Source organism: Piliocolobus tephrosceles, chromosome 14 (assembly GCF_002776525.5).
Source record: "Piliocolobus tephrosceles isolate RC106 chromosome 14, ASM277652v3, whole genome shotgun sequence".
NCBI lineage: Eukaryota > Metazoa > Chordata > Mammalia > Primates > Cercopithecidae > Piliocolobus > Piliocolobus tephrosceles.
This window is the reverse complement of record NC_045447.1, coordinates 2,673,026-2,693,382: the sequence shown is the minus strand read 5'-3', so window position 1 is coordinate 2,693,382 and position 20,357 is coordinate 2,673,026. Positions and strand designations below refer to the sequence as shown.

Here is a 20,357-nt window from a genome sequence, read left to right as displayed (position 1 = left end):
TGGAGTTGAGCAACACCAAATATTTTTTCACACAACAAGCTGAGAAGTGGACCACAAACAGGGCCCGGCATTGCTGGGAACACGGGGCAGCAGGCCTGCGTGGAGGATGGGCCCCTGCCGGCCCCACAGGCAGCAACTGTGGACCAGCCAGGCAGGTCCAGCAGGGACCCGGCGGTGGCCTCACAGGAGCAGGGATGGGTGCAGAAGGAGGGGGCAGCCCTGGCCCTGCTGGATGCACCCCTTCCATTCACCCGACCCTACCCCACAGTGAATCCGGCTGCCCCACAGGGACAGGGTGGTTGGAGACAAAGAGAGGCTCCTCTCACAGGGTGAAGGCCCCACCAGGCCTCCAAGCAGAAGCAGTTGAGGTGAGGATGTCTCTAGGAACAGCCCCGCCCTCCCAGCACTCATCTGTCATCCTTAATAACTGAACAATTTCCCAGCTGGTCGGGGAAGTGCCTGAGCCCCGGGTGGCTGGGTGTGCTGAGGGCCTCCTAGAATCATCCTCCTGCAAAGAACCTGGGATTGCGTAAGTGCCCTCCTGCTGCCCAGCCCTCCCGGCTCCATCATCTCTTTCTGTCCCCTCCCCACCCCTATCATCCTGCCCTCACCCACCAGCCCAGCCCCTGCTGAAGAAGCAGGAGGCCCTGTCAGCCTTTCTCCGGAGGGAGCTTTGCTCCGCTTCTCCGGGGGCCAGGGGCGGGGGTCCTGCCTGCACCCCGACCCCCGCCTGCTCTCTGAAGGCCACTCGGAGACCTTGAGCTGAGAAGGCATATCTGGGCCCCGGAGCCAGACCCAGCTCCCTGAAGGGCACTGAGCCCAAAGTTTCTGCGTGAAGGTATGAGTGGCCTGGGCAGGACCTGGGGCATAGGTCAGCTTTCCTTCGGGGGTGCTCTGGGGAAGCTGGGTCTGGGCTGTGCCTGCCTTAGGGCCCCAGGTCCCCATGTAACAGACTCAGGTGTAGCTGGAGCTTTGAAACAGAGGAGAACAGTCAGGAGGAAGGGTGTGGCCAGGCCTGATCCAAAGGGGAGGGTGGGGCATGGGGGACACAAGGCCGAGCCCAGGGGGCAGTGGTGGTTTAGGGGCAGTGAAGGTTCGAGGAGGAGTCAGGGAGCCATGCAGGGTGAGGGCTGCGGTGGGAGAGGCCTGGAGCTGGGTTTGGGAAGCGTGACCCCTGGACTGGGGGACCCCCAGAAGTGGCTGAAGTGGCCCAAAACACTCTGGGCCTGAGCTGCTGGGCCGGCCCCAGTCTCAAAGCCACTCCGCTCCAGCACCGGCTCCAGCACCAGCCCCCTGGCGTGCCTCCTGCCCAGAGCTGCTGAGCTCAGGGAAACGCCAGCCTGCTCAGCCTCCAGGGTGGCGGAGTGGAGGAGGTTATATCTAACATTCTGTCCAGGGCCATCCTGCTGTGTGCAGGCGTACTGATAGGGCAGGGAAGGGCCCGGTGGGATCCCAGTCCTGTCCCTGGCCCTTTTCGTCCTGGGGCCCTTTCCAGAGTAAACACCCACAGGCTTGGGAGGACACGGCCGGCCTGAGAAACAGCCTTGGCCAGGCCGGTGGGGCCCAGGAAGGCTGGGGTCTCCTGGCCGGGGGAGGGTGCCGGCCATGCGCATACCAGGAGCCATTCCCAGAGCCGGGGGGCCGCCCGTCTGTCTTTCCTGGACCCCCTTGGTCTGCCACCTGCATGATTGAGTCAAGGTCTGGTTTATTGGAGCAGGAAAAGCTGGGGATGGTTTCCAAGAGTTCTGGCAGGTTCCACGTGCTTTACGGTGTCCTGAATGAGGGAAATGCCTGTCATGTTTCCAGTCCCTTTCCAGCTCAGGGTTGGTTTGCCTGTGTCCCCCCACTCGACTGTGGACAGGGCTGGAGGCCAGGCCTGCTCACCCTTGTCCCCTGGGCTCCCTACCAGGAAGCAGGGTCCTGGAAGGTGGGCCTGAGTCAGGGTGGGGGAAGGTGACGCCTCTGCTGTGGAGACTGTGGCTCCTGGGGTGGGCTGCACCTTCCTCCTAGCCCTGTCCCTCCCTCCGACCGTGGGTTCCAGGGGCTTGGGTCGCCTCCAGCCGTGTCTTGTGGGCATCACCTGCCTGCGGAGGCGTGGAGGAGGTTCTGTGATACCCCTGGGCCCAGGGCTGGCTCAGTCCTCAGGAACAAGGCAGCAAGTCGGACAGTGCCTTTGCATCTTTATGACTTAAGCGGGGGACTCTGACTCCTCCAACCATAGCCCAGGAATATCCAGGGAGACCCTTGAGAGGGCAAATCCCACGTCCCCGGGGGGCTGCATCCCTTATCCCACCCCTGGGGCTGGCACAACGGGGCACACGGCTTCGTCACCAAGCCCATGTCCCAGGGACTCATGTGCGGCGTGACACAAAATGAAATTCCTCCCGAATTGGTGTAAAACAGAACACAGATGCCCAGTGGGAGGGGGCTGGCATCCTCCGCGTCAGGAAGCCGCCATCCGTTTAGGCTTCAGGTTGTAATTCCCAGTGCGCTCCCTCCAATGTTCCGTTTGCATCATCCGGCGCGTCCAGCTGAAAGGGAATGGGTGTAAGTGTGTTTACGCCTCGTCTCAGTCTTCCCAGCTGCTATGGAAAAGCACCACAGACCCGGCTGCCTCAGCAATAGAGATTTATTTCTCAGTTCTGGAGGCTGGAAGTCCAGGACCAAGGTGCCGGCCGGCAGACAGGGCTCCCGGTGAGAGCAGGTCCCAGGCTTGCATATAACATCTTCTCGCTGCGCCCTTGGGGCGGAGAACGCAGGCTCTCTGCTCTCTTATGGGGCACTGATCCCATCCCGAGGCCCCACTCTCATGACCTCGTCTAAGCCTAATCGCCTCCCGAAGGACCTGTCTCTAAATACCGTCCGCTCAGGGGTGGGGGCTTCAACAAGGGGATGGTGAGGGGGCGCAAGTCAGTCTGGAGCAGGCTTGGAGGGAAAGAAGGGGACGCTGCAAAAGACTTCGTGGGAAACCCTCCCGGGTGTTAAGTTGCACTTTCATTTCAAATTCCTTAAACTTCAAGGGCATCTGCCAGGTCCCTGGAGACAGCCTCCTGCGTGCAGCTTCCCTCTCCTCCCCAGCGCTGGTCAGGTCCTTCCCTGCTGTCCCCCGCTAGCCTCGGGCCACTGTGTGAGTGAAGGCCGAGGCCACGCTGCTTGTGCCTCCCCAGCACTCAGTGACGGGCGTGGCTCTCCAAGGCGGTGCACTTGCAGAGCGCAGGAAGCTGAGGACTGCAGAGCTTGCCTGCAGGGCAGCACCGCAGAGGCCTGGCAGGGTGGGTGAGCTGTCCCGTGACCTGTCACCCCTCCACCAGGTCGGAAAAGCAAAAGCGTTGGTGGGGTGTCAGGAGTTCCAGCTGTACCTAGAAATTGTCCTGCATCCTGTTCTAGGAGGTATCGTCCATCTTGGGGTCAGCACGGAGCACCGCCGGCATGAACGGGGCCGGCGACGGCATCCACTGCCATTGCCCGAGGCTGGGCTCTGCAGGGTGGCAGGCGGGGCAGAGAGGCTGCTGCTCCCTGGCAGGACGTTCTTGTGCACCACGTGAGCGTGCGGCTCCCGAAGGGGCATTTTGTGCCTGTGCGACCGACCGCCCCGTGCCCGCAGGTCTGCTGCATGTCTGTGTCTACACGGGGCCTGCTGCCTCCAGCAGGCCTCAGAGCCCTGTCAGTAGGAAGGGTCCCTGGCTCTCCTGATGGGTGTCTGGAGCATCTAGGGCTGTCCTGGGAAGTGCCCTGTCCCAGGGACCTTGTTACTGATGATCCTGCCAGTCCGGCAAGTCCATCAGGGCATCATGGCCTTCAGTGCCGGGCCACCCCTCGGGGCTTACAGGCCTGGCGTCTGGCTGTCCCCGGCCCAGCACAAGTGCCTCATGTCCTTAGACACCCCCTCCTCCATCCAGTCTGAGAGCCATGGCTCAGGGCAGCCCTGTCCCAGACCAGCGTCTGCTCTCCTGAGGGTGCTGTGGGCTGGGGAGGCCCAGGTATCCCTGCCACCTTCGCGCTGAGCCTGTCTCTTTCTCTGCAGGTTTTCCTAAGGGGCCCCGGGAAGCTCCAAGCCCTCCCCCCAGCGCTCCTGCTTTCCCCTCTGAGATTTTGTCCATCGTGGGCCCCTGAATAAGAGCTGACTGTGGGATCCAGGCTCAGAGGCTCAAGAGGCACGGGGGGAGGGCACCAAGGGCCGCGAAGTCCAGGGAAGCCTCGGGGCCAGGCCTCCAGGGGCCTCAACTTCGTGTCCTCCCTATGGGAGGGGTGCTCTTCATCCCCGGAGGCCAGGCTGGGGGTGGTTCAAGGGGTACCATCTGCACAGGTGGGGGCAGCCGTGGGCCGGTAGAGACAACAGGCCCCGCGTGCACTCCCATCCTGAGCCCCCGATCCTCAAACAAGAGTGAAGGCAGCGCCCAGGGAAGCACAGGCCAACAGGGGCAGGCACAGCCTTGTGGGGGCTGGAGAACCAGGTCCTCGCCTGCAGGATCCAGGCAGGCTGGTGCTCGGTAAGGGGCGTGGCCGGTCTGCCTGTTCCTTCCTCCACGTATGCAGTCATTCATTCATTCAGTCATACAACAGAGGTCGAGTTGAGTGTCTGCCGTAGGCACCAGATTCAGCAAATACAAACACAGGATGCCGGGTTAAATATGACTGTCAGATAAACAGTCCAGTGGAAGTGTATCCCATCCAATATCAGGGGCGTGCTTACACTGAAGACGATTATTTTTCATCTGACATTGAAACCTCACCAGGTGTGTCGTGTATTTCATCGGGATCCCTAGCTCCTGCCGGGTCGGCTGGGCTGAGAAGAGAGAGTATGAGGCTCCCTGCACCGGGCTGGGCTGCCCTGAGAGGCCCGACCTGCAGGTCCCGGCCACCCATCTGGATTGGAGCTTCCTCTGCCCAGCCAGAGCCTGGGCTCCTGCAGGCACAGATGGGACCCCCATCCCTGGCTTCAAGGATGACCCTGAACCTTCCCTCCAGCAGACAACAGATTGGACAGGGCCATCCCCCCATGAGAGGGGGCACCCCTGGGCTCCCATGTGTGATCCTGAGGGTAATCAGGATCGGGGGGACTGTCCCTGCCCCTCCCAGGAGGCAGCTGCATGGGGGTCATGTGGTGGACACATGACAAACCCAGCCCAGGATCCCTTGGTGGCTCAATGGCCCAACCCCCTCCCTGCAGAGACAGGAAAATGGAGTCCTAAGAAGGGCGGGGCCTGTCGAGGGCCGCACAGCTGCCTGGGGGCCCCTCAGGAGGAGGGTCTGTGGAGAGTACTCCAGGCCCCCTGTCGTGTTTGAACAGGGCCTCCGAAAGATTCCTGTCCTCCCAGAACCCCAGAATGTGGCTTATGTAGAAACTGCGTCTTTGTAGATGTGATTAATTGAGGATCTCAAGGTGAGGCCATTTGGGACTGAGGGTGGGTCCAGATCCACTGACTGGTGTCCTTATAGGAGGAGAAGGAACAAACCTAGAGACACAGAGAAGCCACGCAGGGACAGACGCAGAGGTCAGAGTGACGCTGCCGCGAGCCCAGGACCACCAGGAGCTGGAGATGGCGGAGGACCCCCTACGCCTGCGGGGGAGGGTGGACCTGCCGGCACCAGGATTTTGGACTCTGGTCTCCAGAACGGAGAGGAGATCTCTGTAGTTTGGGGCACTCAGTTTACGGTATTGAGCCCCGGACACTGGGTGCAGGGGTCACTCTGGGGCAGCACTAAAGCCAGGGGGGCCCCAGGGGCCACTAAGGAGGTTCCCACGTGGGGCTGTGGCTGCTCTTGCTGGGTTTGGGACCCTCAGCCAGGTCCAGACGGACGGAGTCTGTTTCCAACACAGCCCCGTCTTTTTACTGGGCGATGTGCCTGGGCGTGTCCTAAGTTGATGGAATATATGCTGGAAAGCAGAAATGCTGGAAAAGAGGCCCTGTCCCACCCGCCTGGGAGCCCAGCTCTGGCAGGAGGAACCGCCTGGGCGATAGGGGTCTGGGGAGGAAGAGGGGTTGGTGGGCAGCAGCCTCCCTGCCACCACCCAGGAGCCACAGCTGTGGGGGCTTGGGACCTGCTGTGCGGGCTCGAAAGAGGCCAGTGAGGGAAAGATGTTGCAGGAGGGAGGCCATCCTGGCCCAAAACGCAGTCACGAGATCCTTAAAGGAGGGCGGCAAAGCGGGTTAAAATGGTAATGTTTGTGTTATGCATATTTTACTACAAAAACAAGCTTGCCTTAAGAAAACTCAGAAAAGAAAAAGATGAACACAGGCGGAAGGAGATGGCCGTGGGAAGGTGGGGGCAGAGACCGGAGTGATGCGGCCACTGCCAAGGGGTGCCTGGAGTTCCCAGAAGGAGGAGGCAGAAAGGACCTTCCCTAGGGCCTCCCCAAGGAAGCGCAGCCTTGTGACACTGGACTCCAGCCCAGGGACACTGATGTCCAACGCTGGCCTCCAGAACTGTTGCTTCAAGCCCCCCGCTGTGGTCCTTTGTTATGGCAGCCCCAGGACATCCTGACACCGGGAAATCCCATCGTTGTTTGGAGGGAGAACATCGGGGCAGACTCACCTGGTGTCTATGTGGGGCAGAAAACAGCCAGCGGCCAAGCCACCCCCAGGCCCCTCCTTGGGAAGTGAGACCCCCATAGCCTCACTGAGGATGTAGCAGCCACCCACGGCCTGCCTGGGAAGCCCAGATTTCACAAGGCCCTAATTAGGTCTCCCAAGACTCACGCCCTGTGCCAGGGGAAAAGGAAGGGGGAGGCGTCTCCCCACAACTCAGGGAGGCCAAGACCACGCCCACAGAGGGGCAGAGTGCCGGGGGCCGGAGAGCGAGGGCCACAGCCACGGGCTGGGAAGGGGAGAGGGCCGGGCAGGGGTCCTGGGAGAGGGGCAGTCCAAGTCCATCTTGGAGAGACATCTCCCCAGCGGCCCTGGCATGTCCTCACCAGCTGGTGTGTTCAATCCAGGAATGTTGTGTCAGGTCTGGTTATGATGATTCATAAACCCCTTTTTAATCTGGAGCAGCTCCCACCAGGCGGGTCCCCCAGGATTTCCCACCCTACCCCCGGGATTGTGAATCTGAGACATCGCACCAGGATTGTCACGTGACGTGGTGTTCGGGATTGAATTGTGTCCCCCAAGATTTATATATCAAAGCTGCAACCCATGGTACCTCAGAATATGACTGTATTTGGAAATTGGTTCTTTAGAAGCAATTAAGGTGAAATGAGGTCATTCGGTCGGGTCCTAATTCAACAGGACTAAGACCCCTCCTTATACGAAGGAGGAATGGGGAGACAGGTATACACAGGAGATATAATTAAGTTTGCTGATCCGTTGAATTTGAATTAATCAAAGGGCGATTTTCCGAGTAGGCTGCGTCTACTCACACGTGCCCTCTGAAAGCAGCATTTCCTCTGGCTGGCAGTGGAAGAGGTGAAGTGACTGGAGGCAGCAGGGAACTGAACACATCCGTGCTTGCTTTAGAGATGAGGGCATACACCAAGGAAGGAGGCGGCCCTCGGGAGCTGAGAACAACCTTCTGCTGGCAGCCAGCAAGAAAGGGGGTCCTCTGTCCCACAAGTGCAGGAGGGGATTCTGCAGATGGCAGGAATGAGCCTGGGGGCAGATTCCCGCTGAGCTCCAGATGCGGGCCCAGCCCTGCGGATGCCTGGATCTCAGCCTCATGGGACCCTCGGCAGAAAACCAAGCTCAGCTGTGCGCTGACTTCTACCCTGCAGAACTGAGAAGTGGTAAGTGGGTGCTGCTGTAAGCTTCCAGGCTGGTGGTGGTTCGTTACGCAACAGAGGTAGCACGTACACCAGGCCTCTCGTCCTGCAGAAGGTTTCACCATCTGCACGTGTCCAGTGGCCTCTCTGTGGGTGGTTCAGCTTGTTCTTCTGCCTCCAGTATTTTTTGCAAAGTGGAAGTTGGGTCTGCAGGACCGTTAGAAGAGCTTACTTGATGGAGGCTCGAAAATGTTGCAGGTGCCCTTGGTGTCTGCGTGTGGCCTCGGATCCTGGTTGCCCGTGTCAAAGATGGCCCACTGGACCTGCTGGGGCCAGCCCAACCCCACCACTGGGCAGGAACTTCCCCAGGTCACCTCAAGGTGGCCTGTGGCTTTGCGAGCACCCAGTGCCTCCTCTGTGGCTCCTGGCCCCCTCTGAAGGCCCACGCCCAAGTCCATCCTTCCGCTGGGGCCTGGGAGGTACTGGCCGCCTTTTTCTCTTCCTCCCTCCATCAGCATTACCCACATTCTCCTCTGCCCTGTGCTGGCCCTTCATCCATGGGAGCTGTGTACCCCCAAATATAATTCCTGCTGGAAACACCCTCGATCCTTTCTCTTTAATGACAGATTTTCACAGTAAAGCAGTGTTGAATTGCAACCTCTAGTGGTGACAAGGAGAGGCGTTCCCTGACTCCCCATTCAGAGCATCAGGTGCGGAGCCATGGAGTTCCGCGGACCTGCCATGTGTGGTGGCCAAATAATGCTCGCCTGAAGATGTCCATGTCCTGATCCCAGAAACCCGTGACTACGTTACCACGTGTGGTGAGGGGGACCACATGCGGCGAGGGGGATTAGCAGATGTGATTAAGTGGAGGGCCTTGAAGATGGGTAATTACAGTGCATGATCTGGGTGAGCCAAGATCATCACAGATTCCTAAGGGAGGGAGGCAGAGGCTCAGAGTCGCTGAAGAAGGAGATGAGCGGCGCAAGCAAGGACAGAGCAGTGGGAGGAGGGACCTAGCCGGGAAGGGTGTCACTGGAAGCTGGGAAAGGCAAGGAAATGGACTCCTTCTTGGGGCTCCAGAAGGAGCCAGCCCTGCTGGCACTTTGGGCTTGGGATTTCTGACCTCCAGGACTATGTGCTTAAAACTTCTGTGTTGGCTGGGTGTGGTGGCTCACACCTAAAAGCTTAGCACTTTGCGAGGCCGAGGCAGGCCGACCAGCCTGGGCAACATGGCGAAACCCCGTCTCTACAAAAAATTACAAAAATTAGTCGAGCATGGTGGTGTATGCCTGTAGTCCCAGCTACTTGGGAGGCTGAGGCAGGAGGATCACTTGAGCCCAGGAGGTCCAGGCTGCAGTGAGCTATGTTCATGCCACTGCACTCCAGCCTGGGCAACAAAGTGAGATCCTGTCTCAAGGTAAAAAAAAAAAAAAGAAAAAAGTGCGGTTTAGCAATTGAATTTGTGGTCATTTATAACCACAGCAGCAGGAAGCCTACGCACCATGTCTAAATCATTGTCCTCTCTGAAATCCCACTGCCTCTACTCTGACCAATGGGAGCCCTTCCCACTGGCTTCTGTACCCTTGGACATGACCCCATTCCTCTTTGCAACTTCCTTGTTCTCTAGCAAAACTAGATTTTCCACACTCTCGAACCTTCTCTGCCCTGGAGTCAGTCATTCTTTGGGGATGGGTCTCTCAGTGCAGCTTGCATTAGAATCTCAGTCACCTGGCATGTCTTCATTTCGGATCACAGTGTCCTGCATACCCACAATGTTACTAATTGTATCATTGTTTTTACTCCACCAAGGTTTAAATGCTTACCTATTCTTTTTTTTTTTTTTTTTTTTTTTTTTTGAGACGGAGTCTCGCTCTGTTGCCCAGGCTGGAGCGCAGTGGCTGGATCTCAGCTCACTGCAAGCTCCGCCTCCCGGGTTTACGCCATTCTCCTGCCTCAGCCTCCGAGTAGCTGGGACTACAGGCGCCCGCCACCTCGCCCGGCTAGCTTTTTGTATTTTTTTTAGTAGAGACGGGGTTTCACCGTGTTAGCCAGGATGGTCTCGATCTCCTGACCTCGTGATCCACCCATCTCGGCCTCCCAAAGTGCTGGGATTACAGGCTTGAGCCACCGCACCGGGCCGCTTACCTGTTCTACAACCATATTTTGCGTAATTCTCTAATGCTCCGTAGCCACCTCAGTGGGTTTCCCACTGCCCACCCACCCTTTCATACGGCCTCTTCATGCTGGAATTCTCTTGGGTATTTCTTTTAGCAGCTTCATTTCATGTTTGAGGTGGCTGTGGTGGTTTTTCTCCCAACAAGGGCGTCTGCATTGGTGCCGCGTTCTGTCACATTCCTTTGCATTGGAGGACATCACCCCTGTGTCTCCAGACTCGAATGACATTTTGGCTGGGTATAATAATCCTAGACCTCATTTTTTCCCGTTAGAACTTGATCAGCACGGGACCCTCATCCTCTGGTGCTTAGTTCATTGCAGAAAATCTGCAGCCAGCTCACTTCACCCCCTTCGTGGTGACTCACTGGTTCTGTCTTGGGCACCTGTGGAATCTTCTTTACCCTCAGCTCAGGAGATAGAGTAGGATCCATATCTAGGTGGAAGGCATCCTGCGTCTTGTTTTCCTGAGACTCTGTGCACAGTTCTTTCTTTGCTTGTCATCACATATCTAAATACTTTTCAAATATACATATATATGTGTGTGTGTGTGTGTGTATATATATATATAGAGAGAGAGAGAGAGAGAGAGGCAGAGAAAGAGACAGAGTGTCTAGCTCTGTCACCCAGGCTGGAGTGCAGTGGCATGATATTTCAGCTCACTGCAACCTCCACCTCCCAGGTTCAAGCGATTCTCCTGCCTCAGCCTCCCCAGTAGCTGGGATTACAGGCACACACCACCACACCCAGCTAATTTTTGTATTTTTAGTAGAGACGGGGTTTCACCATGTTGGTCAGGCTGGTGTTGAACTCCTGACCTCAGGTGATCCGCCCACCTCAGCCTCCCAAAGTGCTGGGATTACAGGCATGAGCCACTATACCCGGCTTCAAATATATTTTAAATACCAAAAACTGGTTGAGGCTTCTACCCAGGGGCACAAGCAATCCTCCAGTGAAAGTATCCTCCACCCTTCCTCTGATGCCTGGATCTTGTTGTGCCTTCGCTGTGCTGGTCAGAGCTGGCTGTCTGTGTTGGTAATCCGGTTTCAGCCATGCCTCCCCTGTTCCTCCTGGCTTGGGTTCATTGAGTCATAATTGTATGGCGTGTGGGCTCTCCACTCGCTTCTGGAGTTCTGCGGTCTACCTCTCTGCCACTGGCTGCTGAGATGAATGGGCTCATCTCATCTTCATCTCATCAATGTGGCTTCCATTGCACCTTGTCCCTATCAAGTTGACCCAGTGCCCAAATTCCTCCTGGGGAACTTCCTTCTTCTCTGGGTTTTGTTTTATTGCTGGCCGGGTTCTTTGTCTGCTGAAGTCCATTCTCTCTCTCTTTTCTCTTTCCTTTTTTCTCTTTTCCTTCCTTTCCTTCTTCCTTCTCTCCTTCCTAGGGCTCCATGCCCTTCTCCCGCTGGGGGCAATTAAGAAGTCTCACCTCAGTCCAAGGGTCAGCCCTGGTGTCTCCCCAGTCAGACAGTGACCAAAGTCAGGATACACCCCCTGGTTGCCTCCTGACGGGGGCTAAGGGTGAGGATTCCTGGCACTCCCAGTTTGGACTCAGAAGATGGGAGCCGTGGGGGGAGCTGCACCACCTGTACCTCCTCTGTGACTCCCCTGGACACTCTCCAGGGGGTCTGTGATGCTGGCCTGCCCTCTCCTTGTCAGCTCTGACTCATTCATCTCCAGTTCTTACTGTGCTTGCTCATTGTCCTGGGTTGGGAAGGCTCCTGGTGCAGCCCTCACAAGTGCCCCCCATACTTGCCCCCGCACCTGCCCCCACAACTGCCCTCACACCTGCCCTCACACCTGCCCCTGCACCTGCCCCCACAACTGCCCCCCATACTTGCCCCTGCACCTGCCCCCACAACTGCCCTCACACCTGCCCCCCACACCTGCCCCCCACACTTGCCCTCGCATCTGCCCCCACACCTCCCCTGCACCTGCCCCCACACCTGCCCCCACACCTGCCCCCACACCTGCCTTTGCACCTGCCCACACATCTCCCCCAACACCTGCCTTCACACCTGTAGATGTCACACTGCCCAGCCCTGCAGTCCTCTCCTACTTGGCCGGTTTCAGGCTGCACCACTCCACCCAGGTGACCCCAGCTGGTTTGGGGCTTCAGATCCCACTGCTGAGCCAGAGACCCAGATGGATCTCAGACTGGCAGTCTCAGACTGGCAGCCCCCCATAGCACCAGGCATGGATGCACACCCACGAGATGTCACCTGGCAGGCACTTTGAGAATGTCCATAATAGGTGTCAAAATCCACCCCCGACCTGCTGCTTTTGTCTTCCCCACCTTGGGGTGTCGCCACCTGTCTGTTCCCCCCTCTCCCTGCCAGCCTGGGTGCTGTCCCTCCCCCCTATTCCTTCAGGAAGTCTAGCCAGTGCCACCTTCAAAACACACTTTGGGTCCACCTGGTCCCCTGTCCTCTATCCAGCCCGCAGTCCCACTCAGCTTGCAGTAGGCAAAGCGAGGCCCCGCCCTCCCCGCGGGGCTGCTTGGACACATGTTTGAAACACAGCATCTGCGTGCTCCCTAAAATGGCAGTTATTTATTCCTGAGTTTCCAGGATGTCTGCCCCTGTGTAGCCATGGGGTCAAGTCTGTCCAGGCTCCATGGGAGCGGAAAGTGCTGGGGACACCTCAAGGCTCACATGACTCTGTGGACCCTGAGCCTGGGGCCCCAGCCCACCCTCCCCTCCTCACCTGGCTCTGGCCATGTGCCCTGCACCCGTCCTGGTGCCCTGAGGCCAGGAAAGGGGGTTTCTGGGACCGCTGCTCGATGCTGAAGGGATTGTCCTCCCCACATGGGAATCATCTCACTGGACTTCCTGTGACAAGTGTAGACAGTCATTTCAAAATAAATCAAACTTCAGACGTGGTGCCGCAGCAAGTTGCAAAGGTCCTCCTCCCCTCCCCCACCCCAGGCTGCACCTGCTGCAGGCGGCTGTGGGCACTCCATGGACAACACCGCACAGACATTCTCTTGTCACCTAACTCTGATCCTGTACTTCAAAGGCCACGAGTAAGTGAAGACCCACTGCACTCTCGAAAAGCAGGAACCTCCTGCCTCCACTGAGCTGGCTTCGGAGCAGCTGGGCCTCCTGGTGCCAACACCTCCCGGCTGTTACCTGCCTGTCACCTGGGCGAGTCACCTGGAGCCGCTTCTGTGACATGGAAGGGAATGATTACAAAAGCCACATCATGTGAGATGTGCGGGCCCACCCAGGCATCTGGGGCAGACCAGGGCTGCAAACGCACAACACTGCATCATGGAGCAGCCGTCCAGGGTGGGCGCGCGCATTTGCCTCCTGTGTAAGGCTTCCTCCAGCACTGTGGTGGGCGGTGGGTTCATGCCCAGGGAATGTAAGCGAGCCGTTTCTGTGTGAAACCACAGCATCCACAGCCCAGACACCCTCCCTCCCAGCTTCCTCCTCGCTCCAGGGTGACCATGTATGGGCAGCCCTGATGTCCATCCGGCACGTTGTACGGTCATGGCGCCGGGAAGGGTCCTGCAGGCGGCGCCCAGGGGTGGTGCGGGGGCTGTGTTTACACACAGCACAGCATGGGTCTTACTCAGCAATGTGCCCAGGAGAAGCGCCCAGCCTCATTCTTCCATCTGCTGCTGCTACCCAACACCAGGGGCTGGCAGAGGGTCCTCGTGCTTTGCAGGTACAAACAGCGCTTTCCCCTGGGGCAGACCTGAGCCATGACAGGCAGCCAGTGCACAGGAGTGTGTGCTCAGATCACACACAGTGGCTTTTCAAAGGATTTTGCTTACTCAGCCACATCAGGGAGGGCACTAGGGCAGGTATCCAGAGTGCTAGTGACTTGGTCATTTTCTGAGCACAATGGCGGCTCAGGGTTTGGACCCCCAGAGGGAGCAGGGCCCTGTGCCTCGGCCTCCCTCGAGCTGCCCAGCTCTCCCTCAGCATGGGTGCTGAAAAAATGGAAGCCCACGCTGCCTGTCACGGACCTGCGGCTGGACTTTTACCCCACCCCATCTGCGTCAGTCACCCAGTCCCCTGTGGCACGGGTGCATGGAGGCCTAGTGAGGTCAGAAACGGTCCGGCCAGGGGGGGGGGGGGGGGGGATTCAGGATGGGGAAACAGGCAGCTGGCTCCGGGAGGGCTTCTGGTATGAGTGTGGGGCAGGCTGGCCCACTCCCTCAGCTGGAGTTGGTGCTGTCTGGGGGTCCTAGGCCCACCTTCCTCCCACAGGCCTCTGTACTCGCTGGGCCCTGACTGTTGGTTGGGGCACGGTTCAGGGAAGAAACAGAGACAGACCCCTGGCATGCAGGGACTCCAGGTCTGACGTCAGACTGTGGGTGGGTCCTGAGGGCCCTGCCACCCGGCCCTGCTGAGGACAGGTGTGCATCTGACAGCCTCCTGCCTCCACTGAGCTGGCTTCAGAGCAGCCAGGCCTCCTGGTGCCAACACCTCCTGGCTGTTACCTGCCTGTCACCTGGGCGAGTCACCTGGAGCCGCGTCTGTGACATGGAAGGGAATGGTTACAAAAGCCACATCATGTGAGATGTGCAGGCCCAGCCAGGCATCTGGGGCAGACCAGGGCTGCAAATGCACAGGTGGGATCTGTGCCCTGTGCCCAGCCTGGCATACAGGCACCATCCCGAAGTGCCCCCGTGGGCTGTTCCCTGACAGCTTTGGAGGTAGGAAGTGGGGGGTGAGGACCCTGGTGAGGACAGGCAAACTCAGCCGTCACCCCCCTGGCCAGGGTACTACACCCACCCCACACCAGGGCTGGGAACCAGGGATGGGCACAGCTTGGGCAGGCCATCCTGAGCGCCAGGCCTGGTCCGCAGGCCGGCTGGAGAGCCGTGGCTTGGACCCTGCCAAGCGGGATGCGGGCTCCTCTCCAGCATCTGCCGCCCGGGGTGGGCGCCCAGGGCCACCAGCCCTCGCGGCTCCTCCCCGCCCCCCGTGCGCGACTGTCATTGTTACCATTGCTTGGCTTCTGCCAAAACAGCCGCAGGACCGCCCGGTGCTTGAACCTTCTCCATGGGGCGTCCTGGCCGTGGTTTGAGCCTGGAGGTCCTCCGCGTCCTCCCCAGTCCCCCAGCCCCGGCTCCCGGCCGTTCCACTGCGCGGCGGCGGGGAGGGCGCGGCGCGAGCTGAGATGGTTCCGCCCGGCACCGCCCCCGCCGCCCGCCGCCAGCCGCCCGCCGCGCCGAGCGCTCCCGCAGGATGGCGCGGGCCAAGCTGCCGCGCTCGCCGTCCGAGGGCAAGGCGGGCCCGGGGGGCGCCCCAGCCGGCTCCGCGGCCCCCGAGGAGCCGCACGGGCTCAGTCCGCTGCTGCCGGCCCGAGGCGGGGGCTCCGTGGGCAGCGACGTGGGCCAGAGGTAGGGGCGCGCGGGCCTGGGACCCCGCTTGGCAAATCGTGCTTGCATCCTGCTTGAGCTGCGCTGGCTGGGCTGCACCTGCGTTGCCTGCAGCCCGGGGAAGGGGGGAGGCCAGGGTCTCCCCTCGTAAGCCCACCACAGCGCCCTGCTTCCTGCTGTGTCTCCAGCCTTTGGGAGCCTGCGGGACCCCTACTCCCTCCACTTAGCGGCTGAGCACCCCGGGGCTGCAGGTGAGACTGCAGGGGAGGGAGGAAGTGGACCCGGCTCTGTGCCAGGCACTGGGGGCCCCTGCCCGAGCCCCGTCCCACAGGAGCCGCGATCTTGTTGGTGCCAGCGCCACTTTGGGGGAGACAGGGCCGGCATCTGTGTCCCCACCCCAGAGATGAGTGAGGCTGAAGCCTGCACAGCAGATCGGGGCTGGGACACAGGGCTCAGGCTGCCCGAGGAACCCCGCTGTGGGTTACGCCTGGTCTGGTGTCTGGTGCTTGTGGCAGGTGGGGTGCAGGAGGCTCTCTGTTGGGCAGGTGGAGCAGCACCTACCCCTCCTTGGCCCTTCTGCAAGCTCAGGGTGGGACGCAGCACCCCCATTTCACGGATGAGGACACCGAGGCCTCATCTGCAGCAGCAAATTCCTAGCCAGCACCTTTCCCGTGCCAGGAGCCATTCTAGATGCTGCGGGGGAAATGAGGATGATTCAGACCTGGCCTGGTGTGGGCACATGTCGTGGGCACGGAACCTGTTCCTTGGAGAGAGAGTTGCAGGCCAGGCTGGGACAGAAGAGCCAAGGCCTCCTGGGGTGCTGGTCCTTCTGGGACAAGCATGGGGACATGGGCAGGGGCCTTCCAGGTAGCGGGAGCAGCGAGGGCTGAAGCTCCATCAGGGCTAGGGGGGCAGGGCTGGCAGAGCCAGGCCTGGCAGATGGCAGGGCCAAGGGTGCCCAGGAGCCTCTCCCTTGCCCCTCCCACCTGGCCATGGGCTGTTGGGCCCCTCCCCGCACCCCCATTTCTAGCACTTCACAGCAGCCCCGGGGGGCACTGCCCAGCTTAGTCCCATTTGCGGAAGAAGCTGTTGAGGCTAAGGTCAAGCGCCTGGCTATAGCCTCCTGCAGCTAATGGGCAGCCTCCGCCCAAGAGACGAGCACTGGTCAAGGCCCTGGGGACCACAGTCTCCTCCCCCTCCTCTTCCTGGATGCTGGGGTGAGGGGAAAGGGGAGGGCAGTGATCCTGGAAACCCTGCTACAGCCAGCCCTGGAGGGGCAGGCTCCTTGCCCCATCCCTGTTCCTGCAGGGCCCACAGAGATAGCATGTTCTGCCCAAGCTGCATCTGAGCCCGCAGTGCAGTGCAGCATGGGAACTGCAGCCCAGGCCCACCTCCTCCAGGAAGCTCTCCAGCATGTTCATCCCAGCCCTTTGGGCTATGCACTGTGATGATGGTTCCATGTGGGTGGCCTCGCTTACCCCCCGGCAGACCCTGAGGTGCAGAGTCCTTATAGCCTCCTTTTGCAGAGCAGAGGTAATGGAGCTGCTGCCCAGCTGAACTGAGCAGCCCCTGGGCCTGGAGCGTTCACACCGCAGGGCTTGTGCTGAGATGAGTAGGGCAGGCTTCCGAGCAGAGGAGGACTTGGTGGGTTTGTTCTTCTGGAGTGTGGATCTCACGGGAAACACAGGCGAGGGAGCCGAGAGGCAGGTGCGGTCTGCCCCAGGGAGCTGGGGGTCACAGTGCCCGCAGCTGCCTCATCCTGCAGGCCTGAGCTGCCTTCATGGGCCAGCCAGGGTCCGGGCTCCCTCAGCACTCTCAGCCTCTGCCTGTCCCATTGCTGAGAAGATAGTGAAGCAGGAGAGAGGTCTCCACTGCCCCCCAGGGACTGAGTCACAGGAGGTGTTGATGGGGGAGGGCCTTTGTTCCTGGTGCCCTTGCCCAGAGCTCCCCTAACACCCTGTGCCCACTCGTGGGTGCTGCAGGCCGGCGTCTGTCCCTCCTCCCGCACAGTCGAGCTCCCCTGGCCCCGAGCTCCAGGGTCTCCTCCTTCCTTCTCACTCCCCTGCGTAAGGCTGGGGAGGGGTTGGGAGCTGATAAGACGGCATGGCCTCAGTGGTGGGGTCAGGAGACCATCACTGCAGAGTTTTTGAGTAAAAGTGCCCAGTAGGGAGACAGGGCCACTCAGTGACACCCCACTGGGTCAGGAGGCCCTGGGCCCCCAGTGTCCCCACCACCCCTGGACCTAGGCAGCCTTGCCCCTCCCAGCTAGGGCCTCCCAGCCTCATGCCTGACTTAAGGCACCAGTGCAGTCCCCTCCCCACATCCTCTCCGGGGCCGCTCCCCCCGCCCCATCCTACTCCTCTGCTGGCCCAAAATCCTGAGGCCCCCACACAGCCTGAGGTCTAGTATGGTCCAGTTCTCCTGCCACTGTGCCCAGCACCCCAGTGTCTGTGGCAGCTGCAGGCCTGTCAGAGTCCAGCTGTGGCATGCAGAGCCCTGGCCCCACCCCAAGGCCCTCGTCGTGGTGTTCTTTGGCTCAGGAGATGGTCCTGAGCCCCCCGACCCCGGACAGCCTTGCTGGGACCTCCCTCCCCTGCAGATCCACACCTTCATGGTTGCCCCCGCTCCTCTCCAAGAACCTGGCTGCTCCTCTGTGTCCTCCTCATCCCGGGCACGCCCAGCGCCCTGCCCCCTTCATGGTGTTCACACCAGCTCAGCACACCCCTTCCCCTGGGCCTGAAGCCCCCCTTGGAGCTCGCCCCAGATGGCCTCTCACTCAGGAGGGCCCCTCCTGAGTATGGCCCCGTCACCCCTGAGGTGCCCCCGCCCTCCTCTGGCTTTGCCCCTGTCCGGGCTGTGCACCTTCTTTCCACACGGGGCTCTGTGCTGTTTTTCCCCCACCCTAGAACGCACCTGTTTGGGTGGCTGGTTTATCCTTGACCCGGGAGCATGCACAGGGAGTGGCCAGCCGCAGGGGTAGGGCTGTGTTCCCAGGCCCTCAGGGGACACCCGGCCCTGTCTTTCAGGGGTGAGTTTGCTGGGTCCGTACCGCGTTTATTTTCTCACAGTCCTGGAGGCTGGAAGTCTGAGCTTAAGGTGTGGGCAGGCCTGGTTCTTCCTGAGGCCCCTCTCCTTGGCTTGTAGACACCGTGTTCTCCCTGTGTCCTCTCCTGGCCGTCCCTCTGTGTGTGTCTGTGTCCTCATCTCCTCTTCTTATAAGGACACCAGTTTTGTGGGATTAGGCCCCACCCTCACGGCCTCACCTTAATGACCTCTTTAAAGACCTTGTCTCCAAACACAACCGCACGCTGAGATACTGGGGGTCGGGACTTCAGCATGGTAGCTTGGGGGACAAAACTCCGCCCGAGATAAGGGGGTACCCTTGTTGCATGTGGGACCCTGCAGCTCTCAGGATGGCTGTGCTCTGGGCATTCCCCAGGTTTAGAACACAGAGGCTCCCAAACTCCCCCGAGCAGGGAACCCCCTCTTCCCTGAAGCATCTTATGGGACTTGGGGTTGTGGGGTGCGGAGGGACACCCCACTCTTCCCCCAGTCAGCCCAGAGGGCCTCCTAGAGAGCCCAGAGGGTCCCTCCCTCTCGAGGCTGGCAGCTGAGACTACTCCTTATGGGCACAAGTCAAGTGGGGACGGCCCCTCCTGACCTGGGCTCCTCCCCAACCCCAGCCCCAGGCTCTGCAGGACACAGCAGGGAAGGCAGGGCTAAGCCCAGACCCTTCCACTGACCACTGCTACCCTAAGCAGGGCTGAGACCCTCTCCCAGGAGGGAGGTCACAGCTTCGGGTGCAGGTTCTGTTCATGTGTTGACAGCGAGCCTGGCCATGGGAAGAGGGCGGGCCCAGGGATGAGGCCCTCACCACCTGGTCCCAGCAGCATTAGGGCTGGCAGAGGCGTAAGTGACACCCAGGCCACCAGCCGCTGGGACAGGCGAGCGTCAGGGTCCCGCTGGAGCGCCGCGGGTTTGGATGCTGCAGATAGAGGCCCAGCTTCCTCAGCTCCCCTCCCCTCCCACCCCTCACCCTGCGGTTCACCTGGCAGGGTTTGTGCAGCCGACAGACCTTGTCTGCGCAGGGCTCCAGTCCTCAGCCGGGTTCTGCACAGGCCAGCAAAGCCCCAGGTCCCTTTGCCCATAGGCTGCTGTCCTCCCCTTGGGAGCCCCTGGGTGGATCCTCTACACATGTGCTTGGTGGCCCCTCCCAAAATCAGCGGGGACAGCTGTCCTGGGCCTCAGGCTGTGGGACGTTTGATAGGTGGTGGTTTCCTCAACACTCAGACAACAGGACCTGGGGCAGAGTAGATGGGAGGCCCCACGCACAGCTCAGTAGACACTTAGCTAGGGCTATATCGGGAGATGCAGAGGGACACGGCCAGGGAGCACTTAGGAGAGAGGAGACAGTGGCCCCAGCAGAGAGAAGCCCAGCCAGGGCCTGGCCATGCCGGACCCCACAGGTCAGGCAAACCCAATGCCATGGGCCGAGGCACTGCCGGGCTCCTGCCAGCCTCTGACACAGCTGTTGCCCTGGCTCAGAGCTTTGGGCAGCACCGGGGTCCAGTGAGAGGAAACCTGAGCTGGACAAACACACAGAATCTGCCAGAAGCTCTGAGCAAACCTAAAGATCAGACCCTTTAAGCCTAGGGTTCCACCTGCTCCGTGTGGAGCTTGCTGACCCGGCCACCATGCCCCGCTGGGACCTCGACCCTCCCAGGGGTGTGTCCAGCCTCTGCCTCCCCCAGAGACCAGGAGCTGCTAGCGCTAGGGGCACCAGGAGGGTGCCTGCCCACCCAGAGGGCCTGGCATAGGCGGGTGAGCGTGTGCCCGTGACCACAGGCCAGCTCCTTCCTTTCTGCCTATGTGGCCTCAGAAGACAGTGGTCCTCTCTGAACTTTTGTTTTCTTTTCTGAAAAATGATTGTTCTGAGGATTAAAAGAGAGAGGTCCCTCTGAAGTCCTTTGGGGCGGAGCTAGTCCAGGATAGGCACATAGTCAGTGAAGGCCAAGACCCTCAGCACTCCCACCCTGCCCAGCCCCCGACCAGGCCAGTCCTCCAGAGCCCTCAGCTCCCACCAGCCTCTCCCTCCGAGCTCCACATCCAGTGCAGGTTGCAACCACCTTGGTGTCAGCC

The 20,357-nt window shown here is 60.2% G+C and overlaps 1 protein-coding gene and 1 long non-coding RNA gene across 7 annotated transcripts in view; both read left to right on the top strand.

The window, feature by feature from the left end:
* Positions 1-20,357, top strand: part of KCNT1 (potassium sodium-activated channel subfamily T member 1) — a 98,907-nt gene that overhangs the window by 17,135 nt on the left and 61,415 nt on the right. The gene's annotated exons all lie outside the window — the stretch shown is intronic.
* Positions 638-8,228, top strand: LOC111553115. Its single transcript, XR_002734820.1, has 3 exons — positions 638-838; positions 7,346-7,723; positions 7,958-8,228. It is a non-coding gene; the product is annotated as an uncharacterized LOC111553115 (long non-coding RNA).